This window comes from Crocodylus siamensis, chromosome 4 (assembly GCF_052110815.1).
Source record: "Crocodylus siamensis isolate JL-2025a chromosome 4, ASM5211081v1, whole genome shotgun sequence".
Lineage (NCBI taxonomy): Eukaryota > Metazoa > Chordata > Crocodylia > Crocodylidae > Crocodylus > Crocodylus siamensis.
The window spans coordinates 73,050,294-73,067,203 of NC_143398.1; the positions used below are offsets into that span (position 1 = coordinate 73,050,294).

At 44.3% G+C, this 16,910-nt stretch overlaps 1 long non-coding RNA gene across 1 annotated transcript in view; it reads left to right on the plus strand.

The window, feature by feature from the left end:
- LOC149865869 (uncharacterized) overlaps positions 1–16,910 on the plus strand; it is a 157,201-nt gene that overhangs the window by 2,723 nt on the left and 137,568 nt on the right. The window contains exon 2 of the long non-coding RNA XR_016441559.1: positions 357–410. This is a non-coding gene — a long non-coding RNA (uncharacterized LOC149865869). The remainder of the gene's footprint in view (positions 1–356; positions 411–16,910) is intronic.

The window sequence follows — 16,910 nt, forward strand, 5'->3', positions numbered from 1 at the left end:
GCTAGTAAATACACAGTCTGTGCTACTTATTTAAAATGCTGCTCTGACTTTTAATACCTTCAACTGGCTGCTGGAATGGACCCAGAGCCTTTAATAGACATTCAGGGCATTGGCTCTTCTTGTTTTAGGCTAGATGTCTAGAGTATAAATAGAGTTTTAAAGCTCTCTAGAAGGGGCCAATTAAAAAGACTCAATGCTTTAATTTTTTTTAACGTTGCACATGCACACTAATCTTGGCACATTGAACTTCATGTTGTGGATGCTCAAACATGGTGCTGTCTGAACCTACTTAAAAGCTCATGTGCTGTTAGTAAGGTAATGGATTAAGATAGTGGTTTTCAACTTTTCATTTGCAGACCTAAACAATTTTGAATGGAGGTGCAGATTCTTTTCGGAAACTTTGAATGGAGGTATGTATCCCTTTGAATTGTAAGAATAGGTATTCGCATACTTTTGACTTATCATAGTCATCTTTTGTGGACCCCTTAGACGCATAGTCTGTGGACCTTCAGGGGCCTACAGACCACAGGTTGAAGATCACCGTATTAAAATATTAGTGCTTGATAAACATGAGTTGGAATAAGTAAAATTGACAATATCTAAGAAATAGTTCTGTGTAGTCTACCTACTCTTAAATGTGCCAGGGCAAACCAAAGATGTGTGACAATAACAAGTAAAGATACCATGAATTAGAAAGTGAGGTGTTGGGCTACTGTTAACTTACAACCTCACTGATGTTAGTGCAATTTCATGGAACATTATCCAGAGTGAAATTTGGCTTGGGACATTTAGGGTGTCTGTACACATGCAGGGATGATGTTCTGACACATTTTAATTACTTTATGTCAAAGCAAATTCGCTTAATCGAGCCTGCTGCCATGCTAATTAGCGTGTTCCAGCAGACCCTGTGTGTTGTGTATTCGGCATCCCTGCACTTCAGAATGGTAGCAGGGACGCTTTAATTAAAGCTCAGAGAATGAGCTGTAGTTAAAGCTCCCCACTACTATTTTGAAGCACAGGATGCTGAATAAATCAGAAGCTGTGGATGCTTCAATTAGAGCATCTCTCAAAACCACTCTAATTAAAGCACCCCAGTCCCACTCCTTGAGCATATATGTAAAAATGCCTGTAGTGATCACTGGATTCAGTAAACATAGGCATATGGGAATGAGAAGAACTAAATAACAAATTTTACTGTGGAGCTGCTGGCAACCTGCAAATTCTTGGTCTGTCTTTAACTAGCTCCCTGCTCCCTGACAGAGGGACATTATCCCGGTTCCCAACTCCCTCAGTCTCCAGTTGGGGAGCATCTCTATATTATAACTGCTATCACTAAAGGACAGACTTGTTTTTAATGTGGAATTTATCCCCTTGTGGCAGGTCAGCAAAAGGCCATCTGTTGCAGAAGGCCTAAATGGAAGAGAAAAAATACGGATTCTGCGTTTTTCCATGGCAAAAAGAAAATTAGGATCCCTGGATATAACAGTCCCAGTGCCATGGAAGGATGCATGACATGCTAAAAATGGCAGTCAGGGTGCTTTAATTAAAGCTTATCGATTGAGCTCTAGCTAAAGCACCCTGCTGCCATGGACAGCAAAGTGAACAGGTACCATATCAGATATAATCATTTGTTTTTGCTTCTAGGGAAGCTTTCTGACACATGATCAAACCTATTTGTGGCTTGTCTGCAGAAAATAGTTTAAAGGATACAATACAGTTGTGAAGTTTTATATACAACTATTATAATAATACATCCTAGAAAAGATATAAATTGTGTAATATTTTTTGGCTGTGGGGCTTCCAGAACAGCTTTAATCTTCTCTTGAGGTTTATAGAGGCCTTCTGCATCACTAATTGTGGACATACTATTAATTGACTCTGAAAAGTTTGGGTTTTGTACAATTTGCTCACAACTTTCATTTTTCTAGGTTCTCTTCAAAACAGTCATGTGTTCCTCATCACCAGTCAAAATAATTTCATACAAATAATATTTTGTTGACTGCCTTGTAACACGTGATCCATTGTTCATTGCCATATAGCAGGATCAGGGGCAATGCCAAACTCTAGTCTATTGTACTGCTGTGGCATCATATAACACTTTTTGCATGTTTATGGTAAGATAAACATTTTGCATCTTGTATTTCCATCTGTAATACAGTTTGTGTGGCAGTCTGGCTGGTGGCAGCTTGTCTTTATGGCTTGAGTTGGATGGCTCAGGCTGATTGATGAGGGCATTTCCCTTCCCCACCAATCAGGAGAAGGCAGGAGGAAGGCTTGTCCTGCCCTGGACTAGGGATGAGGTCAAGAAGGGGACTGAGGGGAAACTAACGGTCAGGCTGTCCCATTGGTTCATTTCCAATCTAGGGGTAGAGCCTCCAGAAGGAATTAAATCTGTGTGCCCAGCACATGGGCAGCTTTGATGAGGGATGATGAAGACGGGGCTGCAGAAGAGTTGGAGCACTGACCAGTAGGGCAGAGCAGTTGCCCCAGAAGTGCCCTGAAGATGCCTTTGCCGAGCAGGGAGCATCAGGCAGCTGTGTCCCAGCCCTGCCATGGAGGCAGCTACAGCGTCGGTGCACAGAGGGTCCAGAGAGTGGACCAGACCTTGGTGGCTGCACAAGGTAGCACGGGTCCCCAACTTTGCACAATGCAGGCACCTCTTCAATGCACAGGGTGGTGCATGGGGCTAAGAGAGATGAGCGGAGCTGATGGGATATCGCAGCTGCACGAGGTAGCGCAGGTCCCCACCCCTGCACAAGGCACCACCCTGTACATGGGGCTGAGAGAGCACAAGGCAGTTTGGGCCTTCCCGCAGCAAGCATCTACCAGACAGGTCAAACATCCTAGTCAGGAAGGAGGCCCCTGTAGCCAATCCACAGAGAGAGACAAGCCTAGACAACTCCCAGCATGGTGATGAGTCACTCAGGAAGGTGATTGCAGTTCCCAAGAGGGGAAGAGAAGCCCTCCCCAGTTTAGGTGATTAAAAGGGAAGCCCCATGATGGGGAGGGGGTGGATGTAACAGGGAGCCTGCTTGGGGCCAATGTCCACATGGCCCACCCAGCTGTTCTTGGGTTAACTGCCTGCTTTCTCGCCTGCCGTGCCTTGATCTTAAATTAATTGATAGATGTAGTTAAGCGGGAGGCTGCCCATTTTCTGCCCCAATGCCAGGGTCACTATCTACAGCTCCATTCCTCCCCTACACTGCAGCCCAAACCTCACAGATGGCAGCTCGATGTTCACATAATCAGTGGCCCCCCACTCTGGACCCCAAATCCTTCTGACTGAACCCTAACCTAAAGTCCTCTCATCAGTCCTCTCATCCACCTTCGTACGGGCTACGTAGCTCCCTGAAGCTGTTTTCCTCTCTTGGGTGTGGTCCCCGGGACCTTTGGCTACCAGCCCTGCCCACCTCCAGGCCAGTTGGAACCCCTGGCCCTCGGCTCTCGGGCAGCTCTCGTGGTGGGTCCCTGGCCCTTTTTTACCGGTCTGGTGGAGGGCCCTGCTGAAGGTAAGGACTGCACCCTGACTGGAAGGCCAAGGAGGGTTAAAGCCTGTGCTAATACAGTGCCTTTGTCTACCATATCCGGCTGAGATTGCCTGGGTTTAGGGTTAATAAGAGTTAAGGACTTTTAAAAACTTTTATCTGTAAATAATGTGTGTGCGTGTGTACATGTTTATAAGTTTTTATATTATATCGTATAATTAAACCTGTAAGTAGTTAAGCATCATTGGGTGTCTCTGGTCTCTGCTCTGTATGGAAAGGAGGTGAGCTGGCCTGAAGCTAGGCAGTCACACTCCCAGCATGCCACACCTGCTAACATCCCTTCAAATGAAGAGGGGGTACCAGCCGCATGCCACCCGGGCTACGTTTGCACTAAATCAGTTTTGCTAAAGTGCTGCCCCTTAATAGTGCAGCAAAAATAACTTCAGTTAAAGGCAGGGGATATTGCCAACTTTCAAAACATAGTTTCTAGTAACCAAAACCTCCACATACCCTTACTGTACCACATTTTTACAACTGGCACTATAGATATGCCCCACTCCAGGCTGCTTTTGAAAGTATGCCCTCTATGTGGTTCAGTTCAGCATCTACTTTGGCACATAGGCTGTAAGCAACTGGCCAAGCTTTGTAAAATTTGGTCTGTGCATCTTCTATCATTATCCTAGGTCTGATATGTTTAGTGTTTCTATGCCTTCCCTGAACACTGAGGAGGACTGGCTTGATATACCTTCAAATTGTTGTTTAACTGTTTTTGCAGTGACTTTTGAACATGGCTGCAACATCTTTACACAATTCCAGTCCAAGGAATTGCTTTTAACCATTCATGGCCCCACAGAGCAGTTGTCTCTTTTTCAATTATATGTAAGTCTGGAGGTTCCACTTATTACGTTCTAGTGGCATTGACATCAACCTCTTTGGCACAGTCTTCTCTCCATGTTTTTAACAAGTTTATTCCTTAATTTAATATTTTTAAAAGATTTTCGTATTCTGAATATGAGATAACAGACACTGCAGAACCTGTATCAAACTCTATCTTAATGGCTTTCCCAGTAACCTGGGGTGTCAATTGATGGCTTTTTTATTATCCTTTTTCACAGGATGCAGGCCCAGACTAGCTACTTCACTCTTGCTGTCTGTGTCACTGCTGTTTCTATTCATCACATATGCTTTTTTATTTTCTTTTTCTATATCTTGTCGTACTCTCTCCTTTATTTCTTTTAGTATGACACACTGCCTGGATATATCTTTTTTATTTACTGCTTTGGTAGTAGCATTCCTTAAACTAGCAATCAGTGAGGGTGTAAGATCCTTTTCTACACATTAGGGCATTGCCTGCACTGGCTCTTCTATTGTATATTTAATAACTGGAATGAGTTATTCCTATATCCATAGGCTCTCTTCCTTGCAATCCTATGGCAACCTTTGCTGAAGTTTCCATAGCTGTTCTAGTCCTCAACAGCAGATTTAAAGATGAGGTCTTCCTTTTTGAGAGTTTCCTTTGTATGGCTTAATTAAGTAGCCCATGCACAAATCTCTCTGAGGGCCTCATTAAGTCCATCTTTAACATAGCAATGCAAAAGGGAAAATCAGTTCATCTTCAAGTTGATTTCTCTTATGAACTTGAATCTTTGTGCAATAATCAATGGCTTAGTGCCAGATGCTTTTGGATAATTTTTAATAATTCTTTAAAGGTTTTGCCTGCTGACTTTTCTAGGCTAAGCCTTTGCAGTAAACTGTACATTTTTTGTCCCATCAGACTCTGTAGTGTAGTTACATGTTTCTATGGGAGAAGCTTATTTACTATTAAAATATAATACTATTTTAACCCCTCTATATACATAGGCCAGTCTTCCAGGGTGCCATCCTAAGCTCCATTTATTTCACTACAAGTAGCCATTTCAATTCCAACAGATTTCAGGTACTAACAATTACAGCAATTCTTCAGGTTAATTTAATGGGCCATTAAAAAATCAGTGACTCTAGCCACAAGTGTGGGAAAGAGTGCTGCCAGACTGGCAAGGGTGAAATATATTGGGTGCAGATGGAAATGACAATTTTTACCCAATCTGACCACAGAAAGCAGTTTATAGCTATGACCAATCGCAAGTGCACAGCTGCAGATAGCTTAAAACCTGGCCGATCGATTGAAAAACTGACCCTTCATTGCATGAGGTATGAGTCTACTATAGACCTCCCAACCAGGGAGAAGAGCTCGACCTGGAATTCTTAGGTCAGCTTACAGAGGCAGTGAGGGCTAAGGATGTGGTCATCATGGGGGACCTAAACTTCCCAGACATCTGCTGGAAGGAGCAGTCAGCCAAGTCTGATCGCTCACGTCGGTTCTTAGCCAGACTGCAGGACCTCCATCTAACCCAGGAGGTGCACAGTCCCACCAGGGGAGACGCCTTGTTGGACCTAGTGCTGGCCACGGGTGATGACCTGGTGAGGGGGCTGCGGGTGATGGGCCACCTGGGAGACAGTGATCATCGCTTGCTGGAATTCACCATCCAGCGTAAGGTGGCAAAGGGCTGCAGCAAGGCAACAGCCCTAGACTTTAGGAGGGCTGACTTCAACAAGCTAAGGAGGATAGTTGGGGAAGCGCTGAGGACCCAGAGGGGAAGGGAATCAGATGTCGAAGGTGAGTGGTTGCTCCTTAAGGAGACGATCCTCCATGCCCAAAGGGAGGTAATCCCAACAAGGGTCAAAGGGAGCAGGAGGGCACATAAACCCCCATGGCTCACTAAGAGCATCCGGGAATGTCTCCTTGCTAAAAGGGAGGCATATACCCAATGGAGAGATGGGGTCATCGCCAAGAAGGACTATGTTATAGTCGCCCGAGGATGTAGGGGGGCAGTCAGGAGGGCCAAGGCAGAGTTGGAGATAGGACTAGCTTCCCGGATTAAGGACAATAAGAAGTCCTTCTTCAAATACATAGGGGGTAAAAAGAGGGTCCCGGGTAATGTGGGGCCCCTGCAGGACACGATGGGCAACTTAGTCATCACGCCAGATGACAAAGCTAACATATTTAACGATTTCTTTGCCTCTGTCTTCCTAAGTAGGGACCAGTTCAGCCACCTCCCTGCTGGGCCCCCCTCGGGCCCCGAGAGAGACACGCCTGGGCCAAGGGTTAGCGAGGAGTTAGTTAGGGTACTTCTGGAGAAGCTGGACGTGTTCAAGTCCGCTGGTCCGGACGATCTTCACCCTAGGGTTCTACAGGAACTGGCTGAGGTCATTGCGGGACCCCTGGCACGGCTCTATGAGCACTCGTGGTGCTCTGGCGAGGTGCCGGAGGACTGGAAGAGGGCCAATGTGGTCCCTATCTTCAAAAAGGGAAAAAAAGAGGACCCGGGAAATTACAGGCCAGTTAGTCTGACCTCAATCCCGGGTAAGCTCTTTGAAAAAATTATCCTGGCACACATCCAGGAGGGCCTTGCGGGGGAATGCATGCTCAGGGGCAACCAACATGGGTTTATCAGTGGCAGGTCTTGTCAGACCAACCTGGTGGCCTTTTACGATCAGGTCACCAAATCATTAGACGCAGGGGTTGCTGTGGATGTAGTCTTTTTGGACTTCCGGAAGGCTTTCGACACTGTCTCTCACCCTGTCCTCATCAAAAAGCTGAGAGACTGTGGTGTCGATGCCCACACGGTCAAATGGGTCGCCAACTGGTTGGAGGGCCGCACCCAGAGGGTGGTAGTGGATGGGTTCTTCTCGACCTGGAAGGATGTGGGCAGTGGGGTTCCGCAGGGCTCGGTCCTCGGGCCTGCACTGTTCAACATCTTCATCAGTGACTTGGATGAGGGGGTAGAAAGCACCCTGTTCAAGTTTGCTGATGACACTAAGATGTGGGGGGATGTGGGTGCACTAGAAGGGTGCAATAGGCTACAAGCTGACCTTGACAGGTTGCAACGGTGGGCGGATGAGAATAGGATGGGGTTTAACACTGATAAGTGCAAGGTGTTGCACATGGGGAGGAAGAACCGGCACCACACTTACAGGTTGGGGAACTCTCCTCTTGCCAGCACGGAGGCGGAAAAGGATCTTGGAGTCGTCATTGACTCCACGATGAACATGGGCCGGCAGTGTGGGGAGGCAGTCAAGAAGGCCAATCGTACCCTATCATGCATCCACAGATGCATCTCGAGCAGGTCCAGGGAGGTGATCCTCCCCCTCTATGCGGCACTGGTCAGGCCGCAGCTGGAGTACTGCGTCCAGTTCTGGGCGCCACACTTCAAGAGGGACGTGGACAATATGGAAAGAGTTCAGAGGAGGGCCACTCGTATGATCAGGGGTCAGCAGGGCAGGCCTTATGAGGATAGGCTACGGGACCTGAACCTGTTTAGCCTCCACAAGAGAAGGCTAAGGGGGGACCTTGTGGCCTGCTACAAACTGGTCAGGGGGGATCAGCAGGTATTGGGGGAGTCCCTGTTCCCCCGTGCGCTGCCAGGAGTGACCAGGAATAACGGTCACAAACTGGCGGAGGGTAAGTTTAGATTAGATATTAGGAGGCGCTACTTCACAGTCAGGGTGGCTAGGGCCTGGAACCAGCTTCCAGGGGAAGTGGTGCAGGCTCCTAGCCTGGGGATTTTTAAAAGGAAGTTAGATGAGCACCTTGCCGGGGTCATCTGACCCCGGTGCTCTTTCCTGCTAAGGCAGGGGGTCGGACTAGATGATCTACCTAGGTCCCTTCCGACTCTAGCTACTATGAAACTATGAAACTATGAGATAAAGACATTTCAAAATGTAGCACCTTTTCTGAGGAGCTCCTGGCCTGTCACTGATTTCAGAATGGGAGGGGGAGAAAGGAAGCAAAGGGAGTTCAGTCTGGGGATTTTTCAATGCCCTCTTAAAGGGTGGGGTGGGTGTATTAGAGCCCCCTGGGAGGGGGGTGTTCCAATTCACCCACCCCACCCTTCAGTATCATCTGAAGAGCCCAAGAATGAACTCCCTCTGTTGTTTTCCCCTCCTCCCATTCTTAAAACAGTGAGCTCTAGCACAGAGCTGTGGCTGCTGCTATGGGGACCTGCTAGATTTGCTTTCCCCCTTGGAATGAACAGTGAACTTCTGTTTGGGGTAAGGCTGTAACACAGATCACTTTGCAGTAATTGTTCTGAGTCACAGCTGGGAGCTGTACTTCTGTCTGTCCCCATTATTGTAAACAAAGTAAAACTGCATTCACTGCCAGGAGCAGATTCAACAGGAAGCAACTTTAGTTTCCCATGTGTACACATTCACATATCTTACACCTTCCAAACATGGGTTGCAAATAACTTTAAACATTAATGATTTTAGGCATCACAACACCCCGTGAGATGCATGTACACTATCCCCCTTTTTTAAGATTTAGGAGCCAAGTTTTGGCCAGTAAAATTACTTATGACACCTAAAGTTGTGCTAATAGCAGCAGTTCTGGACATATGTATTGTGGCTGAGTATCTTGGTGCCTACTTTCTGCTTAAGGTCATTTTGGATTTACAAATTAGGTATCCCTTCAATGAAAGCAGTGGTTCTCAATCAGGGTGCTGCAATGCTGGCACTGTTGCTGCCTTCACTATGGGGTGAAATTGCATAACTTTGTTTTTAGGAAGCATGTTGGAGCTGAACTGAGAAATGGTTGCTGCAGAAAGGTGCACTGGCTTGAATAACCTAGAAGCTCCTTCCTAGCACATGCTTAACACAGATATAGCACTGAATTTGACACAAAGAAAAGCCATTTCCTTTATGAACAGGATGGGAGGAGACTGGTTGTGGTGGGAACTTCATGTGCATTTTCCACTCTTTAAAATGTGGAAACAAGAAGCCAGGAGCTTTGAGTGACTGGAAACTAGGATTTGCCATCCAGTGGGAGTGCTTTAGGCTACAATCTGACTCCCGGTTGTAGTCTCTTTTTCTGACCATATGATGTTTGCATTCCTTTCTGCACAATGACACAATTTCAACAAGAGCAGCAGAGAGTATCCATACCCAATTTAGCCTATATTCAGGGACATATTAGTGCACAGGCAAACTCAGCACATGTCTAGGACCCTGACCTGAGGGAGGGCCTGGTCCTTCCCTCTGCAGAAATGGTACGAATGGCCTGGTCTGCCTCCCTTACTGTCTCTTCCCCTCCCCTCTGTTGGCCTTGCTACCATGGGGATTGTTTCCTAGTGGCAGCTGCAAGCCCCACTCCCTGTAGGTGGCAACACCAGGCTGGGGAGGGGAGTCTCGACCAACCCGGGGCCCACAAGTCTGTTTGCCTAGGGCCCACTAAAGGGTTAATCTGGCCCTGCCTATATTGTGGTGGTTATGGCACTCCCTTGGGAGATTTGCATTGGAGTTCCCTTGAGCCCAAGGTGTCTTCTCAGACCAAAACGGCTACAACCTTTATCCCTTGAGCACAAGGTGACATATAACCACTGTCTGGCTAAGTGCTCTGGTCACTAGGCTGTTATAAAAGGTTTGTGCTGGTGCCATACATGCTTCTTCTTACAGTCATTTTTTAGAAAAGGATTCAGTCCAACTGTCCCCAAAGGGACTGACTTAACCTGTAAGGGGCTTCAAGCTGTGAATGGGAGTTTTACATTGGATGCATGTCACAGGGGCCTTTTCCTCTGCCACTTTAAGAGGGAAAGAAAAGCTGAGCTAAAAGCTAGCTATATGGGACTGAGCAGCCAGGTAACAGCAGGAGAAGGGCTAATTTGAGCTAAGAAAATATGCCTGTGCGTGATGGATGAGCCATGTGTCTGGAAGAGTGGTGCCCAGAGTTAAGCTCTGGAATAGGAGGAGGCAGTCTGGTTTTGTACTCTGTAGGAGAAAGACCTGAAGTACCCCAGAAAGGAGACAACTGAGAGGGGAGTGTGAAGTGCTGTGGGATACTGACCCAGAGTGAGGTTTGATCTTTAGTTGAAAGCAGTTTGCATATCTTGGTTTATGTTTATAACCAGAGGACCAGGTTGTGGCTGTGGGGGTGATTTGGAGGACATGTAGCAGGGTACCAAGAGGTGCTCTGAATTTTGAGAACTGGTGCTCAAGGTAAGTACTCTAACTTCTATACACCTATTCTGAGGTATAGGAATATATGGCATACAGATATTAAATATAGGTTTCTAATCCATTAAGAACCCAGCAAAGAGGCCCAGTCTGGCCTGCAGAGGTCACATCTGGCATAGAGAATCTGGTATAGAGCAGTGCAAGGCCCATCCCATCTTCAGCACTCCCCTCTTACAGAGGCTGCTGTGCCATTGGGTCTGTACTTCCCTTGCTGCAGAGGGGTCTGGTTAGTCCTGTGGGGCAAGAGGGGGCAGAGGGGCAGAGACTTCCAGGCTGCAGACACAACCAGGTTATAATTCCAGCAGACACTGGCAAATGGTTACTGACCCTTACATTAAGGAGCATATATGGTGATATGCATGTTTACAAGTACATTAAACTCTGATACGGTTGGACCATAAAGAAACCAGAAAAGGAACTTTAGTTTCGCTGCATTATTGTTCTGCTTAACTTGCTGTATGCTAACTACTCATATTTTGAATTATGTTATCAGTAATTTGGGTTCTCACTTCACTGAAAAATAATTAGTTTACTAAAATGCATTCCGGTAAGATAGCCAGTGTATCAACCTTTGTAAAACGTTGGCATTATTTAAATGTGGTAACACAGGTGTTTAGAGTGAGGTGTAGCCACGGTGGTCCAGGAATTATTCAAGCAGCAAGGATTTTGGGGGGTGATGTCTTTTATTGGACTAAGTGCACAGTTGGGATGAAGTTAGACGAGCTGTCAAATGCATGTGCTCCTTTACACATTAGGAAGCTTGTCTAACTTTATCCCAAGTATGCACTTGGTCCGAAGAAAGATATCATCCCCAAAAAATCCTTGCCTCTTGTGTAACACAGGCGCTAGTTTTATTGCTTCTGATCTCGAGGTAAGCTGGTAGTTATGGGGTTTTGTAGTTTTTTTATTAGGAGGGAGCAAGTGACTACATCAAAACTGCTGCCAGTGCTTCCTGCCGTCAACATTTTTCCAGGACTGGAATACAAGTCATTGTCCCTCCACTGTTGTTCTCAGCAACTGACTGCTGGAAGTGCCAAGTCACCCTTCCTCCTCCTATCCCAATGCACGCACGCATGCTTCCCATTGCAGTGGCCCATCCAAGACCAGTATGGATTTTACTTCCTTATGACATAGGATTTCAGAGGACCCTGTGCCTACCTTGCCTGAATTTCTTTACTCCTCATAGGCCTTCTGCAACAGGGGGCCTTCTGCTGACCTGCCACAAGGGGCCAAATTTCTCATTAAAAACAAGTTTGTCCTATAATAATAGAAGTTATAGAGATGTTCCCTAACCAGAGACTGAGGGAGTCAGCAAGAGAAAAAGGGCCAAGGTTGGGAAGGACAAGGCTCAGACCAAGAAATTAGTGTCTAAGGGCAGAGTGTACAGCCAGGACTGAGGAGCCCCATAAAATTAAGTGACTGACACCTGTGAAGCATGGGCATAGCTATGAAGGCCATGAATACAGCTTCTGATGTGTAAGGCTTCTGTGGGTGAACAACTGGTGCCTGACCAGTGCTGGTAGGACTTGAAATAGGTCCCAGTCCATTACCAAAACGTGACTGAATAGATTAAGTTAGATCAATTATTTCAAGACTGTGGGGCAACCTTCCACTGTAATAGAACACTTCCATCAAGCTGGCATATGTGACACTGTGAGGGGGTACAAGGAGGAGCTGGAGTAGCCTGCATGGCCATTAGTGTGTGCTGCAGCCACCCAAGGATGAATTCTGTCAAAGTGCCTTTCAGACAGATGTAGGGAGGTTTCTAAAACCAGGAGAGATTGACACTCCCCTCTCTTTGCAGTGTTCTACTAGTTGGGTCAACGTCCCAGTTCTCCCCATTCGTAGGTACCTAATTCTCCTCATGCCTTCTTAATACATGCTCTGTACAGAAACCTGGGGCATGTAACACCGGCTAGATGTTAGGCATGGTGATGCCTAGTGTCACTTCTGTCTACACCAGTGCTTCCCAAACTTTTCCTTGGGATGACCCCATTTCCTCAGCATGGCCCCTCACTCCCAACCCACAGCTTTTCACCTCTGTGACCCCATCCACTGATGTTGCGACCTCATTTGGGGTTGTGACCTACAGTTTTGGAACTGCTCATTGTGGACTTGGACCCAACTGACTTGCCTATGACTGGTCACACTAGAAGCCTGATACCAAATAAAACTGATGGCCTGAACCAGTTTTGCATTTCAGCTGTGTGACCACTTACTCTCTTTACAGGGTCCTGCATCTTTAACAAGTGTACTCAAGTGTTTTTTTTTTCACTTGTTTCAGTTATACAAATGCTAGCAAACATTAAGCACACTGAACAAAAAAATACTTCCTTCTGTAGCAGTTTTGACCAAAGTGGTGTCCCATACTGTAAATCTCTCTACTAGCTTTTCTACCAGCTATGTTTTTTCAAAAAAAAGGAATGGACAGAGGCTAATATAGGCCCCTTCGCTTCCTTCCCCTGCCTTCCTCCCACTAAGTACTTTATTTCTGGAAATCTCAGGCTTCCCATCTATCCGTAAAGAAGACAAGAGTCTCTCTACCTTTCTTTCCCTCAAAGGTAAAGTTTTGTAATCTCTAGTTTTGTATTGCATTAGACATGGAAACTTTAACAGCCTATTGTGTTGGATGCTGTTGAGACATAAGATCATTCCTGTCCCAAAAAGCCTGCAGGTGGTGGGTTGTTTTGTTTTGTTTGGCGGGGAGGGGGGCATTTACTGTTCTAACTTTAATTCCAGGTTTGCAAATCTAAATGCTGAATTATGGAAATCTAGTAAACAGCAAAGAGCAACCATTTCTTCATGAGATACATAAATAAGATTTTTAGTTCTGTACATCGTGCTGAACATTAACATGTTTTGGTGTGTGTATAATGTATATATTCTGTTGCTCAACTGCTACTTTGTTTTGCAAGATGTCCTGGAGGCTTGTGCCCTCTTTATGGACTTGCCACTTGAAAAATTCAGCTTTGTGAATTGTGGCACAAAAGGCAGCTTAAGTCTCCTTTTCAGTTAGGACAGCAGCTTTTGTTCGTTCATTTTAAAAACAATCTCTAGAGGCCAAGCATAGAAAAATTTCAGCTGAAATAGGGAATTGATTTGAAAGTTGGAAGCATCCAAAGGTTGTAATTCTTGTCTAGGGTAATTCTAACCAATAGAATGTTTCACTATTACAAGTCTATGTTCTCTATAGAAATCTAAGTCTTTCTCAAACAGAAGGCTGTATTGTGGTTAAAAATCAAATGTCCAATAAAGAGTCACATTTACCTATGAGACTATAATTTTGTAGCACAGTAGTCTTGGGTCCTGTTTGCATTTAGTCCAGGCAATGAATGCCACTTCACTTCCCTTTGTCTCATTATTCTCTCTTCTATCCCTTGAATCTGTAAAACTGCTCCTAGATTATATTGCCAGAAAGAACAATTAGATCATATAGTTTGACCTCCTGTATATCTCAGGCTATTAAACTTCACTCTTTACCCTATATTGATCCACATAACTTTGTGCTTGGCCAAAGCACAACTTTAGTACAGACATCCATTATTGATCTGAAGGCCTCAAAAGACTGAGACTCTATCACATCTCTTAGTAGTCTGTTCCAGTGGTAATTGACCTTTTATTAGAATTGTGCCTTATTTCTAGGATGACTTTTGTCTGGCTTTAGGTTCAAGCTACTGGTTTTTCTTCCCTATATTAGAACCTTACTATTGGTTCAAAGTATTTCTCCCTGTGAAAATACTTGTACCCTAATCAAATTGTCTCTCAATTTATTTTGATTGAGCTGCTTCTGACTCTTAGTAAGATACCTACTGGTGGCTTCAAAGTTAATTTTGGCTTTTTTCAGGCCCTCTCCAGTTTTCAGTATCTTTTAGACTGTGTGCCTTGTAGGAGGGATTTCTTGGTGTTTGTAGGAGGGCTAGGGCTTTTTTTTCCAAGTTACTCATAACTATGTACCAGTAGCAATAGATATCACACATAAAAGCAGCAGACTAAATTTGACCACTTCTTGGACTTCCGGCCTTTTGGCTAAGATCAAGTTTAGTTTATTGCTACCACATGTGATATCTTTTGCTATTGGTACATAGTTATGATTTAACTGAGAATTTTGAACTGAATATGAAAAGAGGTTTTCCTGAGCCTTTCTAATTCATACATACCTAGCTGTAACAGACTAACTATGGTCCGTCAATGAAAGGACTAACTTCAATGTTAAATGAGCATCGTGCTTCAAAATATCACAAGGATGTGATTGGAGAGGTGGGCTGCTCTATAAAATTAAACATTGTTCCATTTTCTCGTAGAAGAGATAATCCATTGTTTCTTTCTCTAGTATCTGATTAAATTAATAATTGTTTGTCATCCCTCCTCTGCAGCACAAATGTAGATGTGTATAATTGGCCAGTGCCTAACACATGCCATAGCAATGCCTTTGGAAATTAGACATGAAGGATGTTCTGATCCAGTACAGCAGTCTTCATCTACAGTCTGATCCAGTATGGTATCTAGAGTCTGATCCAGTGTGGCATGTCTTTGTCTAGAGTAGAATTTGGTCTTTTTAAGAAACCCAACAAAAGCCCAATTTTTGTGGTACAAGATGAATTGTGTGAGCTTGATAATTACACTGAAGAATTCTTAGGAACAGAGAGATATGTTGAAACAGTCTCCATTACAGCATCTTTTCCGTCAAGCTGAATGATTGGGAGTGAATCGAACCCATGATCACAGGTTATCTGTCCTCCAGATTTGTCTAATTCTCAAAAGGAAGAAAGGGGAACTAAAATAAAAAAGCAACAAAGTCATGGAGAGAGATCCATCTTGATATCAAATCCAGTTTAAAGCTGAGTTAATGTTTGTGGCTTTTTCCCTTGTCCAACAGGGTACTTAAACTTGGCTAAGCTGTTAAAGAATTGGGGAAAGTATCTTGTGTAAAAGCTTCTGTATATTTTGAGGAGTCTTTTTCCTTAAATTTTCAAAGATATTAACTATGTGATCATGTTGGGTTTTACTACACACACATACGCTCATGAGGAATATGCGAATGCGTGTGTGTGTGTGTGTGTGTGTGTGTGTGTGTGTACATGGTTAAATTTAACAGAAAGAAGTTAAGTAACTTCCAAAGCTGTCAGTGAGAGCCATGGGAATGAGTCCTGATTCTCTTCTGATCTAACCACTGGAGAGAGTAATTTCTGGAACAGATTAGAGCATTGTGACCCTTGCCTCAACAGTTGCTGCTGCTTACTTGTTCTAACTTGTCCCAGGACATCTGGGCCACTGGCCCAACAGAAATGACTATTAAGTTCTTCCCTGCTGTAGCTGTGCTGTTAAGACCAGTACAACTCATTATATTGTCAGAAATGACTGAAAAGTTACAATTTCTGAGCCACATTTTTAAATTAAAATTTCTGACATTTAACAAGCAGAATATGGCTCTGCTTCAGAAAGACCTTTTTTTACTGACAAGGTCATATTTCATAGATTGAACTGGGGTTTGTGGGTGGAAAAACAAATGGAAATTTCTTACTGGTCTAAGCCTGCATAAGGATTGCATTTTACTTCTGTAAATAAACAAGTTCCTGTTATACTATGGCTGTCTTTATACCTCATATGGTTATTTATTCATAAATCATGAGCGGAGTATATCTCTTGCTGAATCTTAAAGTACCTTAAATTAACAGATGGTCTGTCACCCTTGTAATGGCTATTGCTGTTGGGATCAAGATCTATTTAAGGTTAGCTGTTTTTTAAAAGTGAACAATACTGGACTTGTGTTTTGGAATACTAATATAGGATTTAAGTATTATGAACACTGCATAAAACTGTATAATTATGTTGGAAGGTGATCTTTTCTCCTACAGCTTTCTGATTGTGCACACTGCAGCTAATTCAGACAATCGGATGTTCCTGGTACCTTGGGAATTCAGCATAGCATGAAATTAATCTTTCAGTTGTTCTTGTGAGCAGGTGAAAAGTGGAAATAATTATGAAAGCTCTATGGCCTCTGATAATTATGTGAATTCTCTGAATATGCCTGTGCCACAGGTTGCTAACATAGTTTGTGATTGTCTGACATGACTATGCTTAAAACAGACAGTAGTAGTTTCTTCTTGAATGGCTGGGAAGCTTCAAAAATCAGGTAGTCGATCACATGACTGTTAAAAGCACCTCATTCTTAATGCAAGCTTTGAGCTTGTTGAATAAGCAATTCATTCAATGTCCTAACATTCTCTGAATAGCCTAGATTGTGCATGTAATTAAGCTGAATAGATTGCCTGCCTTCTTGGCCAGAATAACAGGATTGATTTTTGCTAGTAGTGCATATATTATCACTTACAATGCTATACCTAACCTAGCGAATTAGAACTGAACCTTAAATGG